This window comes from Talpa occidentalis, unplaced genomic scaffold (genome assembly GCF_014898055.3).
Source record: "Talpa occidentalis isolate TD23 unplaced genomic scaffold, MPIMG_talOcc4v2.1 talOcc4.5, whole genome shotgun sequence".
Lineage (NCBI taxonomy): Eukaryota > Metazoa > Chordata > Mammalia > Eulipotyphla > Talpidae > Talpa > Talpa occidentalis.
Window position 1 is genome coordinate 69,313,743 of NW_023604861.1, and position 21,070 is coordinate 69,334,812.

The window sequence follows — 21,070 nt, forward strand, 5'->3', positions numbered from 1 at the left end:
ACACCCATAAGTCTGATTGGACTATTTTCCAATTCTGGGCTGACTGGATCATTTAGCACCAATCAGTTAATAGCTCGGACCTGATTGATCCACTCCACAGTCCAGGAAGTGAAAGGGTGGTTGCTGGGTTCTGAGGAGCAACTGCTACAACTGACTTGTAGCGGAGCAGCAGGATGAGAGAACACCACTGCTCCTGCCAGCTCCTGCCACTGTGGAGGCTGGGTTCAGGTAACAGAAGGAAGGCTTTAGATAATGCGGGGGTCAAAGCCAGCTAGCTGCCTGTTGGTGTAAATAAAGATTTATTGGAACAAACATCACTTATAATCAGGGAAATGCATATCAAGACCACAATGAGGGCCTCCCCAGTGGCGCAGCGGTTGAGCACCGGGCTGCAAAGCTGCCCGCAGCCTCTGCAGCACCGGTTTGATCCCCGGCCGCCGGTGAGGGTCTCACATGGTGCGCAGACCTTTCCTGCCGCCCGCTGCTTCCCTCAGCAGTGTATTTCGTCAGTCTGCCTGCTCTGTTCCCCACTCTGGCTCTGGTGAATTCTCTCACCCTCCTGTGCTTCTGACTGTACCCAGTGCTTGTATAAATAAATAAATTAATCTTAAAAAAAAGTCTATACATATTAAAAAAAAAAAAGACCACAATGAGATATCACCTTACACCAGTAAGAATGGCACATAAAAAAACTAGCAACAGCAAACGTTGGCAAGGATGTGGAGAAAAAGGAATTCTACTACATTGCTGGTGGGAGTGCAAACTGGTCCAACCATTGTGGAAAGCTGTCTGGATGTTCCTCAGTCTACTACAAATGGAGATACCACATGATCCGGCAATTCCACTACAAGGGATCTACCCAAAGGACACAAAAACATTGATTCTAAAGACCACCCGTACACCTATGTTTATTGCAGCACTATTTACAATAGGTAAAACCTGGAAACAACCCAAATGCCCAAAAATAGATGACTGGATCAAGAAGATGTGGTCTATATACACAGTGGAATACCATTCAGCAATCAAAAAAGATAAACTAATGCCATTCATAGCAACATGGATGGAGCTAGAAGTGAAATAAGTCAGAAGGAAATCAGTGAAATCAGAGAAATAAGTCAGAAGAAAAAAGAAAAATATCAGATAGTTTCATTTATAGGAGGAATATAGAGGACCCAAATAAGACATCAGGGGAAAATAATAACAATACAAAACACAACACAACAAAACAAAAACAAACAGACAATTATAAAACAGAGACATCCTGCAGGCGAGGAAGAGGAAGAAGCATCACAGGGAGGGAGAGAGGAGCACAGGGGACTGTGGTGATAGTATTTAAAATGAACAATGATGTAAAAAATATATTTAAAAAATGAAAATAAAAATTTATTGGAACACAACCACACACATTCACTTACATGTTATCCAGGGCTGCTTTCACAATACAATAGTAGAACTGAGTAGTTTTGGCAGAGACTATATGATCCACAAAGCTGAAATTCATGACTACCCTGTACAAGGTTATCAGCTGTTGGTTATCTTGTTTTTCTCCACATTTCTGTTCTTGATATTCTCCAACTGGAAAACTTGAAATGTTTCCCTACTTCCTGTTGTTCTGTCACTCAATACACAGACTGGGTCTAGCCTTATTTAACACATGCTCCACAACTGCTATGTACAGTAAGCTAGCTATCAGACACATATGGCTATTTAATGTAGATTTAAGGTAATTAGATGTTTACAAAAGGAACTTTATCACCCCTTACTTTAGATTCCTCAGTGCTCTCATCACCACACCGCAATGTCTCCAAAACTTTTACCTGGACTGCGCTGGAAGGAGTACCATAATCCCAACAAAAAGTCTCCTTGCTAATAAGAACATCAGAGTCCACTCCTAAGCACACTCCGTGAGCCAAACAGCTAAATACTGCAGTTAGCTGTCACATCAACTTAGAGAGGAAGGAATGATCCTCTTCATTTACATTTGAAAAGAGAGACTTAGAGTTGTAAACTGCTAAAGTGACAGTCATGTTTAAACTTAGATCTACCTGTTGTACACTTTATTATTGTATCCATCTTCCTGTCTTCTGCTCAAACAATTCTACAGAATTAATGGGGAGAATCCCACCACTTTGAAAAAAGAGATAATGAGTAGGAACTGCACCATGTGAATTCACTGTGCACAACAGACCAGGCTGCCCCATGACCCAGTGTTACTGTGGTGGTTACTTGGAACATTGAAACTTTGAAACTTCAGCTACTGCTGAATTCCTTTTAAAATGCTGAACTCCTGAAGGTGTGTCCTGTGCTTAGGGCATGGCAGTGGGGGACATAGTTTGGAGGAGTTTCCCCTATTACAGGACCATGAAAGATGTAGTTGCTCCTTGCCAGTTCATATCACCCCCAAATAATCACATTATAAACCTTTATGCTCCTCATCCAGAGCAGAGAACCAGGATTGTGAGGTGATTCTGGAAACCACATAAACAATGAACACTTCTTCAGGAAGCACTGCTCTGTAGAGAAGAGAGCCTTCTGTGTGTGTTCTATCAGAGTTAAGAATGAAGACCAATAGTTAGAAAAACAATGGAAGACTTTGGCTTAAAAGTTGAAAGAATATTCCAACAACCAGAAATATCTAACAATGGAATGGTCTATTGAGATGATGAGTCTACCCAAATCTACAGATGTCCAAGTAAGGGCTAGTTGACATCTGTCAGGAATGCTGTGGCATAGATTCCTGAAAAGCATGTTAAGGTTAGACTAGCTCACCTCTAGTTACCTAGAAATTCAAATAACTAACAATCCTGTGAACAAAGAAACCAGCCTGAGGACCACACTGGGAAAATCAATGTTTAGGACCAAATTTGTTCTTTCTAAATTCTTTTGCATCCTAATTACAACATTTCACTAAAATCCAGTGCCCATACTCAACCAAATTCTAGTCACCTATGGTCATAATATAGGACAGAAAGTGTTTATGATATAGTTATCAGAATGATTTTTTTAGTTTGTCTTATGAAATTATAAGTTCTCTGGCTTTGGAGTAGGCAGCAGGGAATGGGTGATCAAAATAATATTAACATAACAAAATAATAATACTCACATTGACATTAAACCTTGCCATTTACAGGGGACTTATGATCTAGTTAATTCTTCACAACAACCCTACAAGGAAGAAGATGTTCGTCTTTATCATCCATTTTTACACTAAAAGGTTATTTGAGGGCCTCCCCTAGTGGCGCAGTGGTTGAGCGCTGGGCTGTGAAGCTGCCCGCAGCCTCTGCAGCACCAGTTCGATCTCCGGCCACTGGCGAGGGTCCCACATGGCGCAACAGACCTCTCCTGCCGCGCCCGCTGCTCCCCTCAGCAGTGTATTTCGTCAGTCTGCCTGTTCTGTTCCCCACTCTGGCTCTGGTGAATTCTCTCACCCTCCCAGCTTCTGACTGCACCCAGTGCTTGTATAAATAAATAAATAAATCTTAAAAAAAAAGGAGGTTATTTGATTCCCCCAGCTATTACAAATGACTAAAGATCTAGTGATTCCTTGAAGATGATAGGGGTCACTGTGATACACACTGTTTTGATCAGTGCCCTATGAGTGTAACTGAGAGTTCTGAATTATTAGTTAAAATTTGTTTGCATTCTTGTGAAGAAGGTGGTCATGTTGGCAATGAAACCTGTCAGAGGTATATATGTATTGCTCAGAACAGAATGTTCTTATGGTAAATGCTTTTGAAGAGCCTACCAGTGTTTTTCAGCGTTTAAGTTATTAGAATGAGTTTCACACTCTGAGGGTGCATTTAACTTGAGAGGCTAGATACTGTAATAGGTAATTATCAAGGCTCATGCCATTTAAATATAGGTTGTCATTATTGTTCACTGCTCACATGAGTGGTATTGGATTTTATATCCTATTTTCCCATCAGGTCTGGCCTGAATCATCTCTTCTTCTCACAATATTTGCCTTTGGAGGCTTCCGGAAGGAAAAAAATGTACAAACGTTAGTTAACCTATGTGCTGATTAGAGTATGCTTGCAAACTGTCACCTGGAAAAATCCTCCAGTGTTGCTGGGGTTCCATTAGGGTAATTAATAAGTCTGTGAATAACTGGAGATAGTCATCTTTGCTTCTAAAACTGAAAAATATCCCTCGTCAGAAACATGCCTGCCAGCATTTAAGGTAGGCATAAATTGGGCAGACAGATATGAGGTAAGGAATGAGAGAACATTTCAGGCAGAGGAGACCTTTGAGTAAAGGCACAGAAATGAAGACCTGATCTGTTTAGCCAGAGCACAGAGTGTGTGCAGGGGTTATACTATGAAGTCCCTCCAACACCAAGCTCCAGAAAGTACCTAAAGCTGAAGTCCAGTTTGTCAAACTTACAGGTACATCAGAATCACTGGAAGGTGATTGTTAAAGGACAATTTGCTGCACCCCACCTACAGAGTTTCAATTCACTCAGTTTGGGGTGCAGTGCAAAAATTTGCTCTACTAAGGATCCCCTAGCTGACACTTACTCTGCTGGTCCAGGTTCCAACTAGCTTTCAGAACAGCTTTGATGTAGTCACTCAGCAGATGGTAACAGTTTTGAGTACAGAAGTGAGGTGACCAGAGCTATGTGTTTACTGTTTTTGACCACTTTCAAGAGCCAATAATTCTATGAGAATATGTGTAAAGAAAGAAATTTTTAAGGAGGATTTAACCCTGGTTGTGGGTTCACATTTAGTGGTGAGAGCTGATCAAGGCATCTCACTCTTCACCTGGTTGACACTGGGTTCTGAGGGGCAGAAACCACCTGGCCCTTGTTCTACATGAAAGAATATTGGAACCTCAAAATGTTTTCAATTTTTAGATAATGCAGTCATTTAGAAAGTGCTAGAATGGAATTGTTAACGCACAAAAACAAATTTTCATAATTTGTCTAATGACACTTATCCAGCCAGTCATCAATGACCCTAGGGACCGGCAGAAGTAATGTTTCCTGGCTTTTCCTCCCTGACTTGTCATCTGCTAGGTTTGAAGAGGAAATGAATGACTATGAGTTATTCTGAAGTATCTTGAGTTTCACTGCCATCACAGAAATGACGACTAGGAAAATACAAGAAAGGCCCCAAAATATGCCTTGGATAGGAAACCCTGCCATGGCCCTTTCCCCAAACAGAAAGTCAACATGGTCTTCTCAGCTAATCACGCATAAAGATGCTGTCCTAACCAAGGTGGTCATGTGCTCTAGGCAAAGCATAAAGAGCAAAGCAAGGGGGAGACTTTTTACTAGTAGGGAGGGAGGAAATTAGTCTTAAATTATTTTAAGTGTTGTAGATATAAGAGAAAACTATTACCATATGTTCCAAAGTGTTTCTGATGATTAAAGCTTAATGCATGGCTTCATTTTATAATTTACCAAGAGACTCTTAGAATTGAGTGCTTCAGACCAGTTGAGCTGGAGGATATAACATTCTGAGGCTACACTGCAGAGGAGGTGATAACCATTGACCTAACAATTGAAGGACCTGGATTCTTTCCCTGGTTCTATAACTCTGAATTTGGGCAAAATCTTAGCCTTGTTGACTTGGATTCCTCATGTGGAAGAATCTAGACAATTGTAGCTGGTTATCTCTATGATTCCCACCATCACTGGTCTTCACTGGTTTTGTGCCAGCCATGCTGAATCTGGCTTTATGGAATGAGAGTATGCTGAGCAGTCATCATAGTGATACACCTGCTGGACACCTCATTTTTACCTGAGCCCTGCTAAGTTTAATTTCCTCATACCATTAGCATTTACCTCTATGCTAGCCTGAGAAGGCTGTGGTGGAGGAGTTTCATTATAAATAAGTAAGAAGGTGATCTAGGAAATGATCCCTTTGAACTAATGAGCTCATCTGGCTAGCTCAGTCCTCATGAAGGTAGCTCAGTCCTCATCTCCTTGCTAGCATGAATGAAAACATTGATGCCCCAAAGAGAAACAAGTATCATCAATCACTTTAAGAGATTTCCAATGAGACCACAGTACACTCTGCCCATTTGAATCACTAAGGGCATCCAATCCCATACTCAGTTCATGTACCACACTTTCTCTGCCTACTCCTCACCCCAACTTTTCACCCCCCTGTGTGTGTGTGTCAGTTTCCCCTACTCCTCACCCCAACTGTTCACCCCCCTGTGTGTGTGTGTGTCAGTTTCCTGGCCACCTCATCACAATGAGGGCAGAGACATAGTTTGTTCTTCTTTACCTAAACTTTGTGTTTGTACCCTATTAAGCCTGGGGAAGCAATTAAGAGCAGATCGGGGGCCTCCCCGGTGGCACAGTGGGTTGAGCACCGTGCTATGAAGATGTCCACAGCCTCTGCAATGTGGGTTCGACACCTGCTGGCCGGCGAGAATCCCACATGGCATGGCGGACTCTCCTGTCTCACCCACTAATCCCCTCAGCAGTGTATTTCTGTCATCTGCCTGTTCTGTTCCCTGCTCTGTCTCTGGTGAATCCTCTCACCCTCCCGCACCTCTGGCCTATACCCCAGCTCTTGTTTAAAATAAATAAATCTTAAAAAAAAAAAAAAAGAGCAGATCAGTAATGTTTGTGAATTTTGACTCTGCCTAGAATTGTTCCTGGAAGTCAGGCTCCCTACTGAGATGCCTATTCCCAGACATACCCCTGACTCCATTGCCACAATGAGAAAGGTCCCCTATGTAGCTCCTCACTGCTCCACTGGTGACAGTGGAGTCGACAGAGCTCACCGCCAATGCAGCAAGAGCCCAGGACCCTGCCTCTGCCAGCCCATTGCTTACCACGTGCCCTCTCTCACAATTTTTGCTCCTATCTCTCATCACAGAAAGGAAAGCTTCTTTCTTCATGTAGTGATAACAGTCCCTGTGAAGCTCCTCCCACCTCCCAAGGAAATCTGATCACCTTCATTTATGGATCTGTCTGCAAAACTGCTTAAAAGTTCAGAGATATTTAACTTGAAGGTGGTTGGTTCTTGGTTGTGCTATGGTGTTAGCATCTCAAGGTCATACTTCCCTGAGGAGACTGGAGGGAGAAAGCTTTGGTTGTTCAACTAACCATCACCGACTTGAGAAAACAGAAATCAGAGCACTAGCTTCTGTCAAAGGCAGACCAGGAAAGAAAGGTCACTAGCCCTATCATACATATGATGACTGTGGAACTCATACACGCGATGAACCTGTAAGATCCTCACACCCGAAATGAATCTGCACAAGTGGCAGCCCTGTGCAGTGCCTAACACCCTAGAGACCTGGAGGCTGTCCTCCTCCGCCCTCCACCACCTACACCAAAACTATGGATTCTGGAGTAAACAAAGAGAAACTTTGAGCAACCTGAGGACCTCTGAGGCTGCTGTCACAAACCCATGTGCTTAACTTCTCTAGAAAAGTGCCATTTCCGTTTCCCTAAAGCTACTGTGTGAGAAATAGGGTGATAGAAATTGGAAGCAATTGAACGTGAGGCAGAAGGGAGAAAGGAAAAGCAGAGAATGCTAAAGTTTCAGGGAAATAAAAGGACACCACAGGATAACTATTTGGGGACAGTGAGTAAAGGGGACAAAGGGTCAATTCATGTGTCTCATTTGTCTGGAGAGAATATCATTGAGTGACAGTAGTATTGACTGCTGACACCAATTCCTTGACTGCTGAAAATCACTAAAATAAAAATTATATTAAATTAAGTATGCAATATTTCAGAAACCAAAGTTATGCTACAAAAGTTTAGAATCTTCAAATTTTTTATTTTAAAGGTTTAAATTTTAGATACTAGAAAAATACACTATTTGGAATATACCATTCCCTGAAGAGGGTAGAAAGTTGGGAAAAATAGATTGCTATTGTATATAAGAACTGCTCTAAGTTTCTGCCTTGTTGTGCATTCTTCCCTAAATGTGTGTCAAAGTGGTGATTACCACAAATGGGAAAAAATAAAAGTCTTACATTACAATATTGATGGTGATTTCATAATACAAAAATTTTGTAAGTATTCTGGATGTTGTATACAAAAACTCCTCTGAAGAGCTAATGATAGGTCCTGGGGAATTGTTGGTCCTGGCAATGCCTCAATAAAACCAGCACCTACTCCCCAAGTATCAAAGGCCATGAATCCTCCCTCCCCCAGGGGGTTGGTGAAAACAGAGCCTCTGACAGAACTATCAAAATCAATTCTGATTACTAGACAGTGACATTTAGAGGACATCAAGCACCAGAATGATTATGTCAGGGCACCATTTACCAGAGCCAAATGCTCTCAAGCCCTTTTCAGGGGCAGATGTATGATAACACAGGCCTGACTGTGCAGAGAGCCATGGAAACTGTTTTGCAAGCTGTTACCATTAAGAAATACTCCTAAAGCCAGCTTCAGTGCATAATTAAGACAGGTTTCAACTCATCAGCCACCACACCCATCATCTGAAAGCATCACAAAAAGGATAAATATGCCTGCAATAAAATGAACTAGGGCAGAGTTAACAGCTTCCAGGTAAGCTATGTCGTCAGAAAACTGGGCCTTCTGGGAACAGTGGGACAGAGGCCCAATCATCAGCACCCTAGACACCACCTGCCTTTACTCTCTAAACAAGTGGTCAGATGGGGCTGTACAGCTGTGCTGCATCAAGTGCAAGAGCAGAGACGGAGCCAAGTGTGTTCCAGACAAATTCTTTCTTTTTCTGAGCTTTTTCGTCCCTCACACTGCTGGGAAGCAGAAAATGCAAGCTTCTCTACAAGAAAGGGTGGGTTCAGTCACCGGTGGAATTTCAGCCAAAGGCACAGAAAAGGAAGGAAAGGGTACTGTGTTGTGCCCACAACTGGACTCAGCACACTTCCTTGTGTTGGCACTGTCAGCGCTGAACTCATACCAAACACCCGACAGTCACCTTTCTTGGCTCAGAGCTTTCTTCATAATGCAGATTTCACTTATTTGCCCTCAGAAATTCAAGAAGAGTGGCCAGGAGCTGGTGGGGTGTAGTGGTAAGAAAAGAACTTTAGACTCCAGTGGCCCTGAGTTACAATCCTAGCTGTACTGCTTACTAGCCAGGTCACCTATACCCCTCCCACTAACCTCTCTGAGTCTCACTTTTACAAGTATAAAGGGGAATAAACCCTACCTATCTTTCCTATTTGTTTTAAGAATTCAAGGTACTATCTAGCAGAGTGATTGGCAACTAGAAATTGCCCAATAAATAGCAGCTATTTTTAGTATCTACTAATAAATTGATACGTGGGAATGATTAAAAGGGAGGTAGGAAAAAGAGAGATATTGGTACAAACAATGAAATGGATGTTGCTAGATAAGAAAGATCTTTCAGACCCATTGAGCTCCCCCATAAAAATGTTCACCAGGTCAGAATCCCGCCTCCCTCAAAGACATTAAGAATATGTAAATATTCTCTGCTCTCTTTAAGGAAGTTTCCCACAGACTTGAGATCTACAGCAGGCAAGTATCATCCTGTTTTCGTGGGCAGGAGAAACTGAGGTACAAAAGATCACCCGATTCTGTAAGTGAGTCAGAGGCAACACCCAGAATAAACCCAGGGGCATCATAGTTTCCACTATTTCTGGACCTGAACTATTCTAACAAATGATTCATATTGGTGTAAATCACAGTTTTAAAAAAATAAAAGATAAGTCCTACAATGAAGAGCCCTGTGCTTTCCATATGCAGGAAGTACACTGGCAGAAGCCCCAGGTTGATCTTTCACAGTGCGTGCTCCAACACCATACCGTGTCAGTCTTCCTTTCTTGCTAGTATCTGGTTCTCAAAAGAGTGAGTGGGTGACAGACAGAATGCACACCAAAGCATACCTTCTGAACACAAACAATTGTGATTCACCCTGACCCAGAGGGGTCCACGTGAACTCCAGACATCTGCCTATCCCTCAGATCCAGTTCCTACACCTGACTCACCAGGTCTGAGGATCACATCTTCCCACCTACTAGGCTAGTTCAAACTAGGTTCACAGAGCTGGGGTTGAGAACAGCCAGAGAGAGCCCCTGCTTGCTGTGTAAGAGGGCCCCCCCTTCAGAGGTGTGCCAGTTTCCACGACTTTGCAGAACTCCATGATGAGTTTTGTTTCTTGCTACATTTGATTATTATTCCATGTCTTGTGGCCTAATACCTTCTCCATACACGCCCCTGGACAAGAGCATTCTGAAATTGTGTGAGAAATTGGTAGCCTCAGAAAGTCCAGTGGGAGAGAGGCTGAAGCTTGTGGTCAAGTGACCGCCAGAGACCATTGAAGGAGTCTCTTCTGTTTCCATGTCCTTCCTGTTAGGTGGACAACTCCTGCTTCCTTCCATTGGAGGAATTAGAGCCTGGAATTCCTTGCTCTTTTAGTTGGATAGTGTTCTGATCTTGTGCATTTAGGAAGATGCATGTGAGGCTTTTATAAATAGGTACTTGGTTTTGTGCCTAGCAGAGTGACTTGAACATAATAGGGGCATAAATATCTGTGAAGTGTTCATTTTAGTGGCTATCTTTGTGATATTATTTCATGACCTCTGCTTTTTATTGCACCTTAAGTGATGATATACCAACTTTTACAAATGTAAATTCAGATTAACTTCCTTTAAATAAACAAGCAGAATTTAGCTATGTTCAGCACATGCTCAGGAGAGCAAATGCTAGGACCAAAATTATCTCGTTAGTAATTTTTCCCACTGAAATGATACAGAGCTCGGTCAACTGTTATTCTATTTCAGGGACTACAGGCATTCCTCTGTATTCAAGGAGAAGAAAGCAAAGCAACTACTTGCAACAAGTTCAAAAAAGCCAAAGAACCTAGATCTAGGAAAGTCTCTCAGGACTTGTAAGTTTTTGCTGCCCGGTTGCTAAGACAATAGCAACATAACAAGTATCAGGAGCATCAGCCTCTGGCTGGAGAGATTGCTCTTAAAGCATTGATGCTTAGTGCCGGTTCTTTTCTTTCCACTTTTGCTGGCTAGTTCTTCTGAGGCAGTTCAGAAGTTCTGCAGCACAGAACTGCTCAGTCTCCCTGAACATTCCTTACACCAATACTCTTTGTAAATGTTTGCTTTAAACCATAATCTGTAGCTTTACTAAGATTATGCCCTGGTCACACATTTTTTAGTCATTCGAATCTCATCTGAGAGAGCTGACAGTCTCCTGCACCCTCAGTTCTTACTCCAACTTTTCTCCTTAGATTTCCTCCAGGCCTTTCAGTTCAGATGAGGGCATTTCAGAGTCAGAAACCTACAGAACACTTGAGGACAATGATCACTTGTCACCCTTCCTTTGTATCTCCTACATGCCTTACACATGGGCGGCACTCAATAAATATTTTTAGCAAACTAGCCTACTCATTGCTCCCTGCACTTGTTAAGCACATTCCCGTCTTTAAGCCCTCGCTGTGGCTGTGGGCTCACCTCCTGCCAAGAATGCACTCCCTGCTTGTTTCCATTTATGCAAGCCTGACTGTCCCTCAGGACCAAAATCAAGCCCTCTGAGATCTTAAGAACCCTCACCGCTTGGCCATTAAAACACTTTATTTTTTTTTTAATTAGTTTTTGTCTAATTCTTGTTTCTTCAATTAATTCGAACTCCTGTATGCTCCATCTGGGCCGAACCAACTTGTCAGAACCAAAACCAGTAAGAGGGCCAAGGTGATAAAGGGAGTACGATACCAAAATTGTGCCTCTGGTATGGTGGCAGAGGTCTTTCCAAATCAGACAGGAAATAACAAATGAAAGAAAACCACAGACAGACAGAATCTGTGCAAATGACTGAGGTTCAAAGGCAGAATTTATGCAAATGATTTGGACTCCAAGAAACAGAACAGATGCAGAAGCTGAGATTAGGATGTGGTCAGTCCAGGATGATGCCTTTGGACAAGACTCCTTTGCCCTGACACTGATATTGAAGTCCAGGTCCATCTCTTCCTACCAGATTGCTCAAGGCAGTACATAAGAGAGTACTCCCCAAATCTAGTATTGACACACCCAGGCAGGTAGTGTTAAGTCCCCTGTTATAACATATCCAGCCCCCCTACCCTGAGAATCCAACACAGTGTTATAGCGGGTTTTCCACCAGAAGGAAAGGAAGAAAAAGAGAAAAAGACAAGTGGCTTCTGCCAGTTCAAAGGGCTGAAGTAAACCCAGGGGAACTGCCACCCTCACACCCCCTACTCACGCTCACCAGATACCTAGTTGTCTTGTAATAACTGCCACACCTTTCATGCTTTGTTCTTTCTGGTAGATTGTGAGATCCAGCACAGGGTCTTTAGCTGCTCTTCTTTGTATCTTCCACAGAGGAACAGACACTAGTCCCAGCTTCCAAAGTGGGTATGGAGGGTCTCACCACACAGCTCAGGGCCACTTCTGTGGATGGGTATAGCCATTCTGCTCTGTCTATCTAGTTTCTGAGAGTTATCTCTTTCCCCACCCCACCCCCCCCAAAACACCCAGAGCCAACCATGCCAACAGGGAGCAGAGTCCCCTCCAATAAGCCTTCTCCAGGTTTCTGCCTATTAGGAGTATAGGGAGGCAACCATGCCCTGGTGATTCCTCTCAGAGCCAACAGCAGAGGGATGGGGCCTCAGCACAAGCCTCGTGTTTATGGTCATGCTGAGTCCTGCCATCCTTACCCTTGCCAAGTATAACGAGAACATGTACAGTATGAAGGTGCACTGGTCTTGACACTGGGTCTGTCAGTGTCCCTCACTGTTTTCAAGACAGAATCACAGCTAGGAGAAGAGAAAGTTACTGTCATGCTGATTGTTCTGCCAATGGCCTCTTTCTCTCTCATCACACACAAAATTGGAAAACTAAGTTTATCAGGGGAATCATGAACAATGAAAACAAAAGATAAAAAAATAAAATCTAGGGCCTCCGGTGGTGCAGCGGGTTGAGTGCAGCACTGTGAAGCTGTCCTCAGCCTCTGCAGTGCCGGTTGGATTCCTGGCCAGCCAGGGAGATTCCTACATGATGCAGCAGACCTCTCCTGTCTCGCCCGCTGCTCCCCTCTGCAGTGTATTTCGTCAATCTGCCTGTTCTGCTCCCCGCTCTGTCTCTAGTGAATCTTCTCACCCTCCTGGGCCAAATAAATAAATCTTTAAAAAAAAAAATTGGTGTTTTAAAAACAAAACAAAATCTACCACCTCGTGAACAAAAGAATGGGAAATTACGCTCCATTAGGTGAAATCCTGTTTCAGATTAACTGAATGTAGAAGGAGAAAAAAGCCCCATGTGACAGAATAAAGCAGTCAAGCAAAACTGAGGAGACACTTAGTTACTTTCATAATCAATGTGAGGGCAAGGTGGACTCCGGGGAGAGAGGCTGATCCAGTCACAGCCCCAAAGAGCAGCTCCCCAAGCAGACAGGTGGTTGGGACTCACCTTTCCTGTTCCAGGCCCCATGTGTTATCTCTAAGCAAACAAAAGCTTGTCTCTTATAAGCTGGGGTGTAACAACAGCTGACAGGCGTCAACTCGACCCAGTGCTTGAGGTACAAAGAGGTGACCCTCTGGCCCTAGACTACAACCCTATAGTAGGCAGGGCAGGAATTGTCATCCATTACACAGGTAAGAAAATCAAGTCTCAGAAAGATTTGTACCCAATCTTCTAATGAAAACAAAAAATGTACCTAGATCTTAAATTAGGCTCTTCTAATTCTACGTTCCCACACTCTCATGAGGCCTTGGGCCCGTCAGGAGGGGAAGGAACCAGCTGGGTCTCTGTGAGATCCCTTGGACGTCTTGAATCCCTTTGAAACAAGAAGTGAAAGCACAGATTCCTGCCCAACCCCCAACCCCCTGCTATCCTACTGCACCCCCAAGTTCAACACCAAGACATGCTGTCAGCCACACTGGAATGCCAAAGCTGCTTCTGGTAGGACAAATCTATAAAGAGATTTATACTAAGGAGGCCCCACCCAGTTAAGCAAAAGGGAGAGAATGGGTGGATGACAAAGCTTCCTATTTTAGGAAATCTGTCAGTTCTCTATCAGTAGAGCCTGGGCCTCTGGCCAACAAGTCTCTGCTGAGAGGAAGAGTGAGTGAGGAGTCAGGGGCAGCTGTAGAGAACTTGTATCCCCACCACCAAGGCACGAGGACTGAGGAGGTGACCTTGGCCCAGCTGATCTCATGCTAGTCTGGCACTGTAGTTTGGCTCCCATCCTACCTCCACGGGACATAGACACCAATTCCCACAGCCTGGCCCTGAGCCCACTGGGGAAGGGGCTGGAGGCTATGCTGACCCTCCCCACAGCAAAGTGTCAGAGGAGAAAAGGCCCAAATCTGCCCTCTACTCACTCCTATTTCCTCGGAGAGGAAAAGGCTGTCCCCTGCAGTAGCTGTGTGACCCTGGACAATATCCTCCTCTACAAACAGGTAACTGCAACACCTACATCATAGAACACTGTAGCAATTAAATGACAGAATGTGTGTGAGCAGCCAGCACATAGTGGGACTCAACTAAAAAGCATTCACCCTTTCTTCCCAGCAGATTCTGAATTCTCCTATAGCCTTAGCCCCTCTTAGATTTTGTTCCGTATCATCAATTACAACTTTCTCTAAGCCCCTCAAATTTCTCTCTAACCTGGCTTCATATTTCTCTCTGTTGCTTCTTCAGGCCCTCTGCAGTGCTTAGCTATGCTGTATGTTTTATTATCAAGCATCACATGATATTTACCACATGCCGAGCACTCTTCTAAGGCCTTTACAAATCCACATTTCTAAAAAGCGCCCGCAGTGGTTACACTGGGGAAGGAGTACAGAGGGAGGATTCACACAACATGCTGGGCAGTGCCATGGGAAGCAGGGAGGCCCCTGGGGGTAAACTCTTCCACTTAATCATCACAGCTTCCATCTAATGTTCCAACAGCAGGCATGAGGCGCTAACTTTGCAAAGGGAAAATTGGCTGCTAACCCTTATTTCTATTTCCAAATACAGTATATTTCTTTTACATGTTTTCAAAATCTTACTCTGAGGACTTCTGATGTTAATGTGTGATCTTTCTTTAAGAACTTTGCTTGGCTCAGCCCTTCTACCATACATTCCAAGACTGAAGCAGCTTCAAGAGACAAAGCCAAACTGCAGAAGCTAGCAAATTATGAGTGTGACACCCTCTCTTTTCAGACCTTTCAAACTCAACAGTAAGAAGATGTCAGCCACAAGCTGCAGCAAACCTGGTGAGGGCAGCCAAAGGAGACAGCGTCAACTGCATCCTGACAGTTCAGTTAAAATCTCTGCACAGGCCTCGGGCCGGTGCAGCATAATGCAGTGTGACTATAGGGAGCAATCTAAACATGGATATGGAATGGGCAGCAAACACAGCACCTATAAAATGTGCCAACCACTGGGCCTGCTCCTCTGAGGGCCTGGCAACTATCATCCCCTGCAGCACAAACAAGTGAACTTTGTAAATCAAAATAGTATCCTGGGTCTTAGAAACAATGAAGGACAAATCACCAGAACTCAGAGTCTTAAAGCACTTCTGCAAAGAGAAGCTAAAACAAGATAAATCCCTGAAAGGGTATCGACCTTCCTCCTCATTGTTATGGCCCCTATTAATGATAAGGAAGGTGCATCATCATCCTCAGCCTCATGCTCCAGTGGTCCCCCTTCACCGACATAGCACCTACTTAGCCTATGGGGCTGCCTGCAGGTTGGAAAGGCAACAAAGAAACTAGATTTGCATAATGATGTTGGTTAGGACAAGGCAAGAAAGCAGGCTAAAAGGAGAGACAGAAGCACTAATACCAAGTATTTGAGACTCTGCTAATTCCCTAGCCTTTCAGGGAAATGTGAGGTGGTGGGTGACCCCACTGCCAGGACTCTGCTCTTTCTGCTCCCCTACAGCCACCCTCTTTTCCTGGGATCCTTGAATTGGAGACACCGTAAGGAAAATGGAGTTACTCAGACTTTTTCATTTTCCCACCACTAGCCTCTACAGCTGCCACCTGCAACCTTATTTGCCCAGCAGGTTTCGTTGCCCACATGTGATAACATGTTATTGCCGGAAGCACTTGGGAGCAGGAGCATGGGGGGCATACACACCTATGATTACACGCACTTGGGCCGAGAAGCCAACGAGCACGGGGCACACGCTTATAAATGTGGATACCTGGGCCTAGAAAGGGGGGTGAGAAGCCAGAGAAAAGCCAGGTAGAGAGCACGGAGGTGAGGGGGTGCAGGGGACTGGGAGACTCAGTTGCTGCTGCCCCGGTCCCCTTGTCTGCCTGGGTACCTGGCTCCCTGCTGTCACATCTATCAAGGGCTCCAAGATTCCTTATCCATTTGCCTTAATCAACCACAAACCTGCCCAGTCTGGGATGGCTGCCCCACAGACACCAAGACCCCAGGACTCTGTCTCACATTTCCTTCCCTTTTCTATTTCAGTAAGGACAGTATTTTGTATTTATTTTGTGAAGAAAGATAATTTTCTTCCTGGACCACACTGGTTTTATCAGATAGTCCAGGTACCTACTGGGTACCTGTAAGAGCAGGAACAGGACACAGTGCAGGTTTTCTGATCCCATGCAGACCGGGTAAAGGAGGAGTCAGAGTCCTCAGTGGTTTTGCAGGTCTTTTATTGGGGTTCACCAGGCATATGGCAGGCACGGGTGCTGTGGGGCCAGGAGGCTGGCAGGCCTCCCAGCCCCCAGCAAATCTTCACTCTATCTGGGCTCTCTGGTGATCTCGGCTTCTCTTTCAGCTTCTGCTTCGGCTTCTGCTGCTGCTGCTGCTGCTGGCGTCCCCGTGATGCCGCCCTTAAAAAGCACAGTCTTAGCTCAGCTGAATCCCATCTACCTATGCCCACACCCTACTCCAGGTGCCCGCCATCAGGCATGCATTCAGGACAAGGATCCATCATCTATCCTGATGGCGGAAGGGCAGAAAAGCCTGATATTTTCTTTACCCTACAGAGCCTATCACAAGTCCAACTGGGAAATGAATGTTTTTAGGAGGGTTGATGTAGGGTAAGGTAAAAAGTATCAGGCTTTTCTGCCCTCCCGCCATTAGGATTAATGATGGATCCCTGAGGTCCTGAATACATGCCTGATGGCGGCACCTGGAGTAGGGTGTGGGCATGCGTAAGTGGGTACACCTGAGAGACTGGGCTTATAAGGGCGGCGTCACAGGAATGCCAGCAGAGAGAGCACAACCACGGGAGCAGAATGAATGGAAGAGCAGAGAAGCAGAGAGCGAAACAGCAGAGAAAAGGCCACGTGACAACACCAGAAAGAGTGAAGACTTGCTGGGGTCTGGGAGGCCTGCCAGCCTCCCGGCCCCCCAGCACCCCTGCCTGCCGTGTACCTGGTAAATCCCAATAAAAGCTTGAAGCCACTGAGGGCTCCAGGACTCCTCCTTTACCCAGTCTGCTGGAATCAGAAAACCTGCTCAGTGGCCTGCCTGCGGCTACAGTTGATTTATTAACTGAAGAAAAGGAAAAACAGTATTACACCCCCAGAGGCAGTGTGTCCCAGACACAGGACAACGTGTACTTCATCTAAGAGTATCTCAGGAGGGGCCCTTCAAACAGGCAGGGCGCCCTGAACTCCTCACCAGTTCCACACTTGTTACCCTGAAACTCATGTCCTGGGAGGCCATCCCAGTGTATAGTAACCCAAGCCAGGCATTTATACCTTTCTCCATGCTGAGACCTGGCCTTCCGAGCTCCCAGCAAGCAAAGGTTCCGCTGAAAGGGAAGCGTCCCGGGTGATGAGTACAGTCCTGCTGATAGCAGCCTGTCAGAGCTACACTCACCACACCTGCTCTCTTCACCTCACAGCATGGGAAAGGGTTTCGTCGCCTGCTGAGCCCACAGCTGATTTACTTCGAGGCACAACCTGACATGAACTCCCCGGTGGCAGTCCAGTGTGTCCACTTAGCAACCTCCCTGCAGTCCCTGCAGGGCCACTTAGCAACCTCCCCAGACCCAGCCTGTAGCATCTAGGCAAAAAGGCAGATCAATAAGACTGAGGGTAGTGAGCAAGGGTGTTGTAAAGGGCAGGACTGGACCACTGAGCAGGTTTTCTGATTCCATGCAGACCGGGTAAAGGAGGAGTCAGAGTCCTCAGTGGTTTTTTGCAGGTCTTTTATTGGGGTTCAGCAATTACGTGGCAGGCAGGGAGGCTGAGGAGCTGGCAATCCTCCCAGCCCCCAGCAAATCTTCACTCTATCTGGGTTCTCTGGCGTTCTCTGCTTCTGCTTTGGGCTTCTCTTTCAGCTTCTGCTGCTTCTGGTGTCCCCGTGACGCCGCCCTTAAAAAGCACAGTCTTAGCCCAGGTGAATCCCATCTACCTAGGCCCACACCCTATTCCAGGTGCCCGCCATCAGGCATGCATTCAGGACCTCAAGGATCCATCATCAATCCTGATGGCGGAAGGGCAGAAAAGCTTGACATTTTCCCTTACCCTACAGGTGTCGAAATCTCATTTCAGCCAGTATATTCCACATCAACCCCAACAAGCATTTGATTTCCTTTATATTCCCTGTCAACCCTTTATATTCCTGTAGGGTAAGGAAAATGTCAGGCTTTTCTGCCCTCCCGCCATCAGGATAGATGATGGATCCTGTCCTGAATGCATGCCTGATGGCGGGCACCTGGAGTAGGGTGTGGGCATAGGTAGATGGGATTCACCTGGGCTGACTGTGCTTTTAAGGGCGGTGTCTCGGGGACGCCAGCAGAAGCTGAAAGAGAAGCCAAGAGCAGAGAAGCAGAGAGAACGCCAGAGAGCCCAGAAAGAGTAAAGACTTGCTGGGGGCTGGGAGGCCTGCCAGCCTCCCGGCCCCCCAGCGCCCCTGCCTGCCATGTACCTGGTAATCCCAATAAAAACCTGCAAAACCACTGAGGACTCTGACTCCTCCTTCACCCGGTCTGCATGGGATCAGAAAACCCGCACCGTGTCCAGTTCTGCCCTTACAATTGGCGTACGTCAGCAAGATGATCCATGTAGACGGGTATTGGAGCCCTCCGAAGGCCTGGAGGGACTTATGAGTAACAGACTGTGTTTGCCTGTGTGTAAGGGCCGGACTGGGCACAGTGCAGGTTTTCTGATCCCATGCAGACCGGGTAAAGGAGGAGTCAGAGTCCTCAGTAGTTTTGCAGGTTTTTTATTTGGGGTTCACCAGGCATATGGCAGGCAGGGGTGCTGGCTGGGGGGCTGGGAGGCCTGTCAGCCTCCCAGCCCCCAGCAAGTCTTCACTCTATCTGGGCTCTGCTGCTTCTCGGCTTCTCTTTCGGCTTCTGCTTCGGCTTCTACTACTGCTACTACCGCTGCTGCTGCTGCCGCTGCTGCTCCTGGCATCCCCGTGACGCCGCCCTTAAAAGCACAGTCTTAGCTCAGCTGAATCCCATCTACCTATGCCCACACCCTACTCCAGGTGCCCGCCATCAGGCATGCATTCAGGACAAGGATCCATCATCTATCCTGATGGCGGGAGGGCAGAAAAGCCTGACATTTTCTTTACCCTACACTGTGACAATGCTGGAGGCACCATGGCGGCACAGAAGGTGGACACCGTCCAGGAGCTGCAGGACGAGACCTCAGCTGGAAGAGGAGACGCCCGAGAGGACCAGCCAACGACCCTGAGGCAGCAAGAATCTTCGGGAAGAGAGGGCCACGATTCTGAGCTCGCCGGTGCTGATGGCAGGGAGAGGCCTAATGGACTTGGACTGATGGACTTTCACTGACAATCCTACCAGAAGGCGGAGGACCTTGGCAGGTTATGTTCTTTTGAGAATCTGGGGGTGGCCAGTGGGCCTTGATGGCCAAAGGCAGCATGTGTATGCCCAGCAGCTAGGCGGAGGAGAAAAGCCAACTGGAAGGCAAAAGCTGGTGCTGATGCTAAGTTTGGGAAGCCCTGAGCGGCTGCTAAGCAGCCTGAGTATGCTGAAGACCAGTGAGTCTCGTAAAATCACCTGTGGGTGATGCCCTGCTCGTTGTTGAGTGAGGGTGAGGAGCTGAGGAACCCGTCCTTGGGGGACAGGTGGGGAACGTGGCTTGGGGTGGAGCCCAAGCCGAATGCAGAGTTTGGATCCCCGACCCATGTGCTTGTGCAGCGGGTTGGCCTGAGTGCAGGGTGTCTGTGTGTCATTTCTTTCTTTCTCTTCCGCCCAAATCCTTCGACCACCTTGTGCTCGTTCTCGCTCAGTCCCGGAGATTGCCTCGATCTCCCCGCCGCTGCTGGGCTGGTCCGCGGCAGTCAGGCTTTTCTGCCCTCCCGCCATCAGGATAGATGACGGATCCTTGTCCTGAATGCATGCCTGATGGCGGGCACCTGGGATAGGGTGTGGGCATAGGTAGATGGGATTCACCTGGGCTGACTGTGCTTTTAAGGGAGGCGTCACGGGGACGCCAGCAGAAGCTGAAAGAGAAGCCAAGAGCAGAGAAGCAGAGAGAAGGCTGGAGAGCCCAGAAAGAGTAAAGACTTGCTGGGAGCTGGGAGGCCTGCCAGCCTCCCGCCCCCCCCCCCCAGCACCCCTGCCTGCCATGTACCTGGTAATCCCAATAAAAGACCTGCAAAAACCACTGAGGACTCTGACTCCTCCTTCACCCGGTCTGCATGGGATCAGAAAACCCGCACCGTGTCCATTCCTGCCTCTACAATTCCCTTTACATTCCCTTCCTTTATATTCCCTGTCACCCCTGTCAGGGGTGAAAGTAAAAGCTCAAAAAGGCAGGAGGTGGAAAGAATATACAGAAAAGGCTGCCGATCCACAATAAACACTGGACACATGGCAGATGCTCAATAAATATCTGTTAAATAAATATCTGTTAAAAGCACCTCTGTTTTAGACCTCTTGGTGGACATTTTCTGAAAAGATAAGGCAGATCTATTTGGTATGTCATTCCCTGACTTCTAAAATGTTTTCATGCATTATATTTAATCTTTGCAACAAGAAAAGGATACTAAAGCTGGGCTGGGAAATCATTTTCATTTCCATTTTTTAGCTGAGAAAACTAAGGAGCACAGACATGACAGAGCAGAGAGGTGACTTAGCTGAGTGGCACATCAGTAGAGGTCATGGGAGGGGAACTCATCCCCCAGCTCCTCTAAAGGCTCAACCACAGGCTTCCCCCCAGCAGGAACCACTGGACATCTG